The sequence below is a fragment of the Cupressus sempervirens genome, chromosome 10, assembly GCF_028749045.1.
Source record: "Cupressus sempervirens isolate cs-2001-9-10 chromosome 10, ASM2874904v1, whole genome shotgun sequence".
Taxonomy (NCBI): domain Eukaryota; kingdom Viridiplantae; phylum Streptophyta; class Pinopsida; order Cupressales; family Cupressaceae; genus Cupressus; species Cupressus sempervirens.
The window spans coordinates 834,466,543-834,479,281 of NC_143127.1; positions in this window are offsets into that span (position 1 = coordinate 834,466,543).

Here is a 12,739-nt window from a genome sequence, read left to right on the forward strand (position 1 = left end):
CTAATGATGCTATTTACAGTTGGGAGGAACCGTGCACTTAGTTAATTATGCTTGATGATTTATGGATATGATGATGTATCATGTATGGTTTGTGGTTTCATTTATGTTATTGCATCATGGATTAGAGTTAGTATGATGATGTAGTTTATTTACATGGATGTATATTCGTTTAAGCCTTTTGTACCCTATGTCATGTACAGTGGATGATTGAGCATTCAAAAATGTAATTTATGAACATTGGACTTTTCATTATTATTTCATGTGGATGTAGTATTAGATGAAAACATAATTAGTTATGTTAGATGTGATTCACATTACGGGATCCTTGAAGAATGTAACCTGTTATGTATGTTTATGTTTACTTTCAGTTGAATGATGTTATTGCTTCCGTTACTTTATGTATGTTTTAATTTAACTTTCATGTTTAAAAAAAAAATGCTACCAAACTTAGTGAAACTTTAGGTTAATTCTTTGGATGCTTTGGTGGGGCATTACATCCCATTTCTTCAATTGAGCAGTTATAAAATGAACGAATGTCATGCACAAGGAGTACATTTGGTGGAATCTAGGATTGCACTCTAGTAGTGTCAAGTGCCTCTATAACCACTAGATTGAATTTGAATGTAGGAGCCTTGCGATCAAATCTATGAACCAACATCTCATAACCTTTCTTTATCTTGTTGTTGGAAGATGCCATCACTTGGTAGAGTTTCAAACATGGGAGAAATCTTCAACAATAACTAATTGAATTGCTCAAGGGCTTTGAAATCTCTCTTTTCTCAATGCTCTAATAATTTGTAGTGAAACAATACATTTAATTTTATCATTTTAACAAAATTTTGTCTTTATAAATGCCATTAATGCTTCATATAAATGTTTTCTTGGTGATAGGATATCCTTCACTCAATTTGGTCTTTAATTCTCAAAAGATACCTTCAACTTGGTAAAGTTACCACCACTTGGTCTGAACTTGGTGCTTAGTAGAGTCACCAACTTGGCATATTTAGAACTTGATAAAATTATGCAACCCAACATTACTTGGTGAGGTCTTGTGACTAGACCTTGCTCAATAAGGTCTTTTTTTATCATCATAGCTTGGTTATCCTCATGCACCTTAAATGCTGATATAGATCATTTGCTTGCTAGCTGGAACTAATGTGAGATTTCATCTTCTTAATCTTAGTTCTAGTAATCTCCATGGATGTCTAAGTTGAAATTATTACGCCACCAAACTCATTGACTTGGGTGTCAATAATTTATGGAATATGGATTGTATTCTCTGTGGATTTTTGTACCTATCGTTGTCTCATTTGTTTCATGATATTGTAAGCCATTGCTTTCTTTTCATCTTCAAATCTTCCTTCTTTCATGTAGTTCTTTGAAAGATATCCATGTTCTATACAAACAAAACATCTTCTTGTAGTGTCTCTTTTCCTCATATGATTTTTTACGCAGTTACCTCCAATGCGCCCAAACTCACCACAATAGTGACATCTACACCATGTAGTCTAATCCCAACCAAATATTGCTTTCACATTTTTCTATGTTGGATTCCACTTCTTGGTCTTACATTCTGAAGTTTTATGTCCTTGATTTTTGCAATCGAAACACTTTGCTTCAAACTTACATTTCTCTTTGAATATACTTCTTTGGTTTCACAGCTTGTTGTGTAATTGTAACACTTTCCACTAAACTTTGATTAACTATTGCTCCAAAACTTATTTGATGTATGACCTCTCTTACCACAATGATTGTGAATAGTTCTTTTATTCTATCAAGATCCTTGCTAAGATAATTTACCTTTATCTATGCATCCTAATCTAGATTTACCTATGTGTCTTGATTGAATTTGCTTATCTATTTCATTTACATTTTCTTGATATTTTATCATCCTATCATTGGTTTTCTTTTCTATGCTGAGATCATTATGTAATCTTTCATTTTATGATCTAAGGTTCATAATCTCTTCATTTTCACCACTTAGTTGATCAATAAAATCTACTTGTTGAAGGATAGTTGATGGATTTCATTGTCTTTATCTTCTAACTTTTCAGTATGCAATCGCTTCTTTTCTTTGGCTTTGTCCATTTGTTCCAAGTTTTCTAAAATCCTAACTAATTAGATTTCTTATTCTCTTTTCAAATGTTTGACTTATTTTCGAAGAGTGAGATTCTTCTCAAGTAGGTCTTTGTTTGCTATATTAGCTTTATCTAAACTTGTGTCTTCACACAAGTCTTCAATTATTTCATCAATGTAAGGATTTTCATTCAATTGTACTACTATTTCCTTTCTTCTTTACAAGGATTGAGAGAGATGCTCCTTTTCTTTTCTAAGTTGTCCAATGGCCAATTCTAGATCCAACTTCTCATTCTCACTAGCCTTTTCTAGCTTGTATACCACCATTTCCTTTGATCTTTTCTCGAGCCATTAAATTTTTGATTTGAGAATAAAATGCTTTGATACCAATTGTTGGAAATATATGGTAGGCTAGGTTACTAAGAGTGTAGGGTTGAATCAGGAACCAATAAAACTTTTAAACTTAATTCACCAATTAAATCATCACCATGTAATCTGATCTATTTGCACAGATGAAAGAATGTATGAAATAAAACACTCATAAAACTTTGACACAAGATATGGTGACTCAAAAAAAATTCTAAATAGAATGTGAAAATAGGGTGGAGATGATACCCACAAGATTTACTAGTACAATATAAAGTTTCCCTGTTAAGGCTTATAATTGGTCACTTCTGATGACCTACCCTATTAGGAGCAATAAAAACTATTAGTCCACCTTGTGAAAGGATTTTACGAACATACAAAGAAGTATGCACTATGTTAGGAGATTTAGCATAAGATTGTTAAGTCCACCTTCTTAGAGGATTTGAATGATGCACATATTAGGTTGAACTAGTGGTTGATCTATGTTCTACAACTTTGATTTCCTATATGAGATTCCTTGAATTAAAATGATCACCTTTCTGTGATAGAAAAGTCTCTCAATTTCATTATATTTATCGTAGCCTTTACTAATTCACACTCATCTGCTTCTTACTTCTTCACATTTATGTTTTCAATATGGTATAAAACATTACTTAAATGTCAATCCACTTAAATACCTTATGGAGTAATCTACAATACCAAAGTCATCATAATTCATAAAATCATCCCACTGATGTAAGTTAGGTTCTAAAGACAACTAAATTATGGTTTGATACTTAGAAAACACTATGAACACTTGGCAAACTCTAGCACTTAGTTGATGTTGAAGCTTGATCCATACTAATAAATTCAAGTAGTAGGAACTTAGCCAACACTATATGACTCAATGAACACTAAAAAACTTGATAGATACATAAATCACTTAGTTGACATTGCATGGCTCAGTCAACACTAAATTCATGTGATTAACACTATGAGCTTGGTACACACTAATATGCTTGGTTAACTCTACAGAGCTTGTTTAACATTGTGATCTTCATCACTTAGACTGGAAAGCCTAATAGCCATTTCTATGCTTGAGTAATATTATACATTGCCTCTACAACTTAGTAGACATTGTAGAACTTGGCAAGACTATAATCTATCTTAGATGCTTATTAGACACTATGAAGCTCAACAAGAAATACAATCTGACTATTTAGCTTGGTAGCAACTGAAATACTTGGTTAACACTGCTAGAAGAATGGTAAGCTCAGTAGCAACTACAAAGCTCTATAGCAATGAAACCAACTATGTGTTAAGTCACTAAAAGAAAAATGGTTTGATGATAAGGTCAACCTTCCATGGTCTTATATATAAAAGGAGAAAGAAACCCTGAGCTTTCCATACTATATATCAAATCCTAGAAACCCTCCTTTATGTTCATCATACTTTGAAGAAAAAAGAAGTAGTTTATCAATAAGATGAATTTACATACTAATTTTTTTTAGGTTAAGAACTGTATGGATACATTTTAATTTATATATAATTTAAGAACTATATGCCTACACTATATGAAGAATATTTTTTCAACATATATTTGTGGAATTAATAAGGTTTTTAGATAATGTATTTAGTCAATAATATTTGTACATTAACCTTGACCATAGTTGAAACAAAAAGAATATGTTTTTTATGGTGGGTTGAGTTACATAATGTTATGTATTCAAGGAAATCATTTTTGTAGATAAACTGGCATTTAGAATATTTTGCATTTTTAAATTTATTACTTAGTAAATTTTAGCTTTTCTTTTGAATTAAGGTAGCATATTTTAGGATTGTAATTAACTTATTTTACAATAATATATTTTTAAATCCAAATTTTCACTAATTAATTTTTAATCTTATTAGTAGAATTTATTAGTAACTTATAATATTATAATTTATGATTATAAGTGACATTCTAATTTTTATAATGTAATTTCTTTATGAATCAAGCCATCTTTAGAAACACCTTTTGTAATATTATAATTAGGGTGAGAATAATTTATGTGTATGATTTTTTGGATTACTAATTATAGGATATAAGATTAGTTTATATGATTACATACAATATGATTATTCAATAAAGAATATTGATTATGCTCATAACATACAAGACTAGCTTTTTAAACACAAAAATGATATGTAGTATAGCTAGAGTGATAGACCTTAACCCCTTGATCTGGTGTGATAAAAAGAGTTGTACATAACATGATGTGATGTGGATGGAAAAAATTTGAAGCCTTAATGATGTACATTAATCCTTCGTGGTGTGTATTACATAGTCAATTTGAATTGCACTATAGACTACACCATTTAGAACATTCTAGCTAATGGGATGTTTGTCAAAAACAAAATTGAAATATTATTTGAAATATTCATGACATTTTAGAAATTAATTAAATTTTTAATTTCAATGGAACATAAAGGGAAAATATGTGATACGAACATGACCACCTCAAAAACTAGGTGTGTAGTTTATTTGATCTTGTTGTACACAATGAAGAAAGAAATGTTGAAAGAGATTAATTATTTTCTTCCATGTTATGCATTTTGTTTCCTACTTTGTTTCAAGATCACTTTGGTTTAGGGGGCATTTTGAGAGGCAGTAGCAACAAGTTTTGGTAGATAGAAGGCTACTGCCTCTCAAAATCCCCCCTATCTCTAATATTTATTTGTGAATGGATGTTTCATTAATAGAGCATTGGGTTTTTTACCCATGTACCATGTCATTGTTTGTATCAAGAAAGATGGATTTTTTGAGACTAGAGATTTTACTAGTTTATCACTAGGGTTTTAAACTCTAATTTTTCTTACATCCAATGTGTGTGTTTTATATTGGTCTTGAAGATCTAACTTTTATCTATAAATGAATGATTCATAAATATCACATTATGGACTAGTGTCATGTTTTCCTTCATGCTTATATTTTTTTATTTTTTTCACTATTAGATATCTTTTTTTACCACATCGTGTTGTAGATCACAATTTATTTCTCTCTATTACCATGCAATTGTCCAGCATGAATTTAGAAATTTACTATATTGGTTGATTCTCTAGCTAGAGGATTTGAAGCCCATAAAGTACAATCTCATAATCCCAATTAGTTGGGGGAAACAACATATAGACTTTGGTCTATCTTATGATTTTTTCATGTTTAGTTTAAAACCCCAAATTTCCTGAATGTTCAAGACTATATTATCAAAGTCATGTAAAAATATAGGTTCTTTATGTGGGGATGGAATATCCATATGGAGAATTATGATTAAATGGATGGTCATTTTTGTAGAGTTTTATTGAAGCTTTCATATATGTATTGGCATAGTATTATATGGTCTGTTTAATGCCCTAATCTATCTCATGATGAAGTTTTATATTAACTTCACTATTAATATAAATCTTTAGTAGGAAGAATGCATTGACATTGAATTATTTTTTAGATGTAGATGATGTAGCTATGTGGATGATGATCAACACTTTAATCCACATTTAATTTTATTTATTATCATGAAGTCTGTCATTATCACTAACAAAGTATTTTGGAGTTAAAATGTTGATGAAGGCACAACCCACAACTAGAATAAATGCAATAGGGGACAAGGGGAATATTATTATCAGTAAAATGTGTTACTACATTCAATACATGTAAACAAACTCAAATACATGGCCTATGGACATACAATGGTAACATCCTAGAGAAAATTCCTCCTCATAGTACCTTCTCTCAAACTCCACCAAGAACTGCCTTTACAATGTTAGAAATGTTCTTAAATAGACCCCAATTAGGTTTATGGTTAGGAATACATTCTAGAATTTTCAATTTTGAATCCATCACCAAAATAGAAGGTTCTAGAAATTGCATTAGAAGCTAGTGTAAAATTAGAAGAATCTAGAACTGGTAGTCCAACTTTCAGGAGGCATAACTTTTGATCTAGGACTCTAATTGACAAATCATTTACATTTCAAGAAAGCTCTCAAAGTGATTTATAGTCCTATAGACAATATTTTCTTTTCCTCTATTTTTTTGGCTTGTACGAGGTCATTTAATGCCTCAAATTTGACTTAGAAGCACTCTTAGGAGGTCTCTAAGCAACTTAAAATTGCAATAACTTTTAAACTGTAAAGCCTTTTGACTCGATTCTTTTTCTAGTGTGTTTTAAATTAAAATATAATCATCCTTCCAACTTACACCCTCTAAAACATCATAATTATGGCTCAGTTACAAAATAACTAATTTTCTACATTGACATGTATTCCAAGGTTCTCAAAAACTCTAACCCAAAAAACCAATAGTGGAACTATGAGACTTGGAATATTTATTTGATCCAAATGGGTATCTAGAAATGAATTTTCTTATTAAAAAAAATAACACTAAACATACTTTTGGGTGACATAGGATTGCCCTTACACAACTAGATGCTCCTGCATCAGTCACCCATGGTCGATTGAAAGGTGACCCTATCATTTTCTAGCTAGTAGAGGAAAACCTAAATGGGAAATTTTTGTTGCAGATATCCAAGTTGACTCCTCAATTGGTCATCCTTTCCACTTCACTAGGTATTCTTCATACTACCTATTTCTAATACTCTAGCCCACATGACTATCTAGAATGTCTTCAATCTCTTCCTTCACTAAAGTAGGAATTGGACATGGCTCTAGCATCAACCCTTCATCTGAACCATCATCATGATATTCAATTAAGTCTTCAATATTGAAGATAGGAGAAATGTGAATCCCATTTGGAAACTCCACCACATATGCATTTCCTGAGTCATGTTTCTTCAAAATTTTGTAGGGACCAAATTTCTTCATCTTCATCTTGTTATAGGTACCCATTGGAAAGAATTCCTTCCTCAAGTATACTATAACCAGATCCCCTACTTATAACTCTTTATGTCTCCTCTTTTGATCTTCCCTAACCTTATACTATTGGTTTATCTTGGTAATATGTGCATGTACCTCCTCATGTAGATCCTTGACATGTTTAGCAAATTCTTTTGCCTTAGCACTTTTCCTCTCCCCTTACCCCATCTTTCTTAGCTTTGGTGCAGTCCTTGGACTATTCCTATACACAATTTGGAATGGTGATCTACCAGTACTCCTATTTACAAAATTATTGTAAGAAAATTCTGCTTGTGGTAGAATTATATCCCATCCCTTGGACTTATCTCCCACTAAACACCTCATTAAATTTCCCAGACTTCTATTCAACACTTTTGTTTGTCCATTAGTCTATAGATGATGCATAAAACTGAACTTCAATTCTGTCCTCAACTTCTTCCACAAATTCCTCTAGAAATACCCCACAAATTTAGTATCTTTGTCAAAAAGAATACTCTTTGGGAGACCATGTCGTCTCACCACTTCTCTAAAAAGAAAATTTGCAGTATGTAATACATCATGAGTCTTGTGGCATAGAATGAAATGTGCCATCTTGGAGAACCTATCAACCACCACAAATACTAAGTCATTACCCCTTTGTGTCCTCAGCAATCCAAGAACAAAATCCATACTTATTTCCTCCCAAGGCTTTGATGGAATAGACGATGTTTGATAAAGTCGAGTATTGTGACTAAATACTTTGGCTACTTGACATACTTGACAACTCTACACAAACTTCTTCACATCTTATGACAATTGAGGCCAAAAATAATGTTCTCTAATAATGGCAATAGTCTTATCCTGACCAAAGTGTCCTAGCATTCCTCCACTATGTTTCTCCTTGACCAAGTTCTCCCTCATAGAACTCCTTAGAATACATAATTGACTACCCTTGAACAATATACCATCTTGAATCAAAAAATCTAGCCATCTGGTCCTGTCTAGAGTAACAAGTTCTTTACAAGACTTCCATGCTTCAGCAAAATCAGGATCCTCAAGGTACAAATTCTTGAGTTCATGAAACCCAACCACTTCAACCTACATTACTATTAGCAACAACTATCTCCTACTGAATGCAACTGCTACCCTATTAGACCTTCCACTTTTATGTTTCAAGACAAATGTATAGATTTGCATAAACTCTACCCATTACAAATGTCTCTAATTCAATTTACCTTGGCTATTTAGGGACTACAATACCTGATGATAATTATATAAGAAAAAATATTTTGGAAATAAATAATGTCTCTATTTCTTTAAGGCTTGAACTATTTCTAAACAAAATACTTCTTCTTTGCATCATTCAAATTTTCATTAAAATAGGCAATAGGCTTAACTTCTTTCCTTAATATAGCCCCAATAGCACTGCCACTAGCATCACAATCCACCTAGAAAACATTATTGAAACTAGGAAGTGCCAACATAGGTTTCTCTATCACCTTCTTCTTCAATAATTCAAAACTCCTTACAACTCATGTAGTCCACTTGAACTCTCTTCTATCCCCCCTCATTGTTTCAGTCAGGGGTAGACATATGTCACTGAAAGTTCTATTGAACCTCCTATAAAAAATAACTAGACCATGGAATGATCTCACCTTAATAGGAAACCTTGGAGTAGGCCATTCCAGGATGGCCTTTACGTTCTCTGGATCCATTTTGAGACTCTCAACTAATACAACAAACCCCAAATAGACTAACTCCTTTTTGAAAAAGCTACACTTCTTCAAATTAATCAACAATTTCTCTTCCCTTAACTTTTCAAGGACACTATGAATGTGTAATAAATTTTCATCCAAAGGCTTGTTGAAAACTAAAACATCATCCAGGGAGACAATAACAAATTTTCTCGAGAATTTTTTAGCACCTCATTCATAAGCCGCATGAAGGTTCTTGGCGCATTGGTCAATCCAAAGGGCATGAGTAACCACTCATATAGACCATCCTTAGATTTGAATGTAGCCTTCCACTCATCTCCCTCTTGTATATGTATTTGGTGATAGCCACTCTTGAGATCTATCTTTGTGAAGCACTAAGCTCCGCTCAAATAGTCCATAAGATCATTGACTCTTGGAAAAGGGAACCGATACTTGATGATTATTTTATTTATAGCTAGAGGGTCTATACACATTCTCCACTCTTCATCCTTCTTTGGTGCTAGCACTATAGGTACTACACATCAACTTAGGCTTTACCAAATTAGACATTTCCTCAACAACTCTTGAACTTGTCTATTTATCTCCTTAGTTTTAGTAGGAGTCATCCTATGAGCAGCCTTGTTGGATAGACTAGCTCTAAGGATTAAATCTATTTAATGACTAATTCTCATTATTGGTGGCAACCCTTCTAGAATATTATTAGGCATGGCATCTCTATGCTTACTTAATAGGCCGGAAACTTCAAGTGGAATTTTACTACATACTTCCTTATCTTTTCTAGGAATCAAAGCATAACACATACATTGATGTTTCATGCCATCCAAAACCTTTCTTCCATAAACAAGAAATACCCTAGCACTATTACATACCTTTTCACTTTCATTTATCAATGGCTTCAGTTTTTGGCAAAATCCATCCTTTATTAGAGAGTATTTATTTGCATGACCATCATGTATAGCATGTCTCTCACACTACCATGGCCTACCCAACAATAAATGGTACACATCCATTGGAGTGATGTCACAAAGAACCTCATCATGGTAAGTCCCAATCTTGAACTTCACCAGACATTGTTCACTAACCAAAACCTTATGATCATATTTCACCCAAGAAATCTAATAGGGTTGGGGGTGTTTCTCCCTCTTGAGGTTTAGCTTTGAAACCATCTCTTTTGACACCAAGTTGTTAGTGCTTCCACCACCAACAATCACATCACAACATTTACCCTCACACTTGAACCTAGTACAAAATAAACTAGTCCTTTATCTAGGTTCTATCTCATTGGTTAGTAAGACCCTTTCATTTACTAGAACCTATCCTCTTTTGGCATCCTCTAAATGTGATGATTGTGCATCCTCATCCACATGAGCAACCCTTACTTGTCCATCAGCTATCCTATCTATCCTTCCTTGGCATTTAGGGAATTCAAAGGCATGATGACCTTCTTCATTGCAATGAAAATAGGTACCATAGAAGCCTCATCTTCTAGAAAATTTTCCATGTCCTCTACCTCTTCGTCTTTGATCTCCAAATTTTTGATGATGGGAGTGGTTGAAATCCTCATTCCTCTAGTTTTGGCTAGTACCCACATCTTCATTTTTCCTTTGGTTCTTATTTTGGCCTCCAAATGACTTGCCACTACCCCTTCCTTCTTAACCACAGCCTCTTTGCCTTCCATCATAACTTTTGTTTAGCTTCTCGTCAACTTGCAGGGAAAACTGGTATGCCTCTTCAATGCTAGTCATTCTAACCAAACTTAACTCCTCCTAAATGCTAGGTCTTAAACAATTAAGGTAATGAGCAACCTTCTCCTTATTTTCTTCTAGATGCCTTACCTTGATAAGAACTTAGTAAAATTCCTCTATATATTCTTGGACATATTTTCATACTTGCTTTAACTCTTACATTTTCTTGAACAAATCAAGCTCATAATCAACAAGAATGAACTACTTCTTTAGTTTGTCAACCATGTGATCCCATCTTGTGATTTTCTCCTTTCCTCTTTGTTTTCTTTCTAGCTAAACCTCTTTCCACCAGATTTTGTCATAGCCTTTCATTTTGGCCTTTGTAAACTTAACCATATCTGGATCACAGATATCCTCATACTCAAAATGTTCCTCTAGTTCATTGATCCAGTTGATCAACTCATCTAGGTTTGGACTTCACAAAAACATACCCCACATCAATTTTAGGTCTTTTTTCAATCTTAGCAATGGCCCTAAAATGCCTATACTCTGCCTGGTTTAGGAATTCTTTGTCTCCTTCCACTTTTGGTCCAATACCTCCTTCTTCTTCATTTTTTCCCTCACTTTCATTGCCTATGGCAACATTCATCCCTCTATGGATCTCTTCCTGCAATGCTTGGACTTGTCTCTAGAGGGATCTAACCTCAGGAGTAATAAATCTTACCCTTCCACCACACTCCCTTCATGGAGACATCTTCTTGTCTCAAACCCACAACCACACAGTCCTAGTGCAATCTGCCTCATAGTCAATGCTTTGTCTACAAATATAGGAAAACCACTGATCTGATACCAATTGATAAAGACATAAACCAAAATTAGAATGAATGCAACAGGGGAAAAGGGGAATATTATTATCAATAAAATGTGCTAGTCTATTTAGTACATCTAAAAAAAGCCAAATACATGCCCTATCGGCTTACAATGGTTAGATCCTAAAGAAAAATCCTCCTCATAGTACCTTCTCTCAAACTTCAGCAAGAACTACCTTTACAATGCTAGAAATATTCTTAAATAGACCCCAATTAGGTTTAGGGTTAGGAATACATTCTAGAATTTGCCATTTGGAATCCACTACTAAAATAAAAGGTTACAAAAATCAGGTTAGAAGCTCGTGTGAAACTAGAAGAATCCAAAAATGGTAGTCCAACTTTCAAGAGGCATAACTTTTGATCTGGGACTCTAATTGATGAACCATATGAGGTTGTTTAATGCCTCAAATCTAACTTGGAAGCACTCTTAGGAGGTCTCCGAGCAACTTAAACTACAATAACTTTCAAACTGTAAAGCCTTTTGATGAAATTCTTTTTTTGGAGTGCTTTAAATTACAAATGTAATCATCCCTCCAACTTACACCCTCTAACTCATGGTAATAATGGCTCAATTACAAAATAACCCATTTTCTACATTGACATGTATCCCAAGGTTCTCCAAAAATCTAAGCTAGAAAACCAATAATGGAACTATGAGAGTTGGAATCTTTATTTTACCCAAATGGGTATCCAAAAATGAAAACAATTTAAATAGAAACTAACACTAAGCATATTTTTGGGTGAGACAGGATATCCCTTACACCACTGGATGCTCCTACATCAAATGTCTAGATTTTTAGGCAATTTATAAGTTGTTCACTAAAATACGAGTTCAACATTATTTACATAAAAGCATTATATCATAAAAATAATTTAACCTATTAGCATGGATTTTGTGAGAATATTCAACTTGAAAATTGTAACAACAATTCCAAAAGAAATAAGATTTTCATTGTATGGATAAGTCCACTTCAGGATGTTGCGCAAAAAGAGGGCTATAAGTGAACATCTCTTCTCTAAAATTAGGTAAACCTCATCTTCGAAGACTCATTTGAGAGTCATGCATTAAAAATGTGAAAATGTGTAAAATAATATTTTTTTTTAGTACTTTGAATCTAGTTTCAAGATTATTAAGGTTTTTTAAAAATAGATAAGATTAAGAGGGTCAAACCTTGTGTATGAAAAA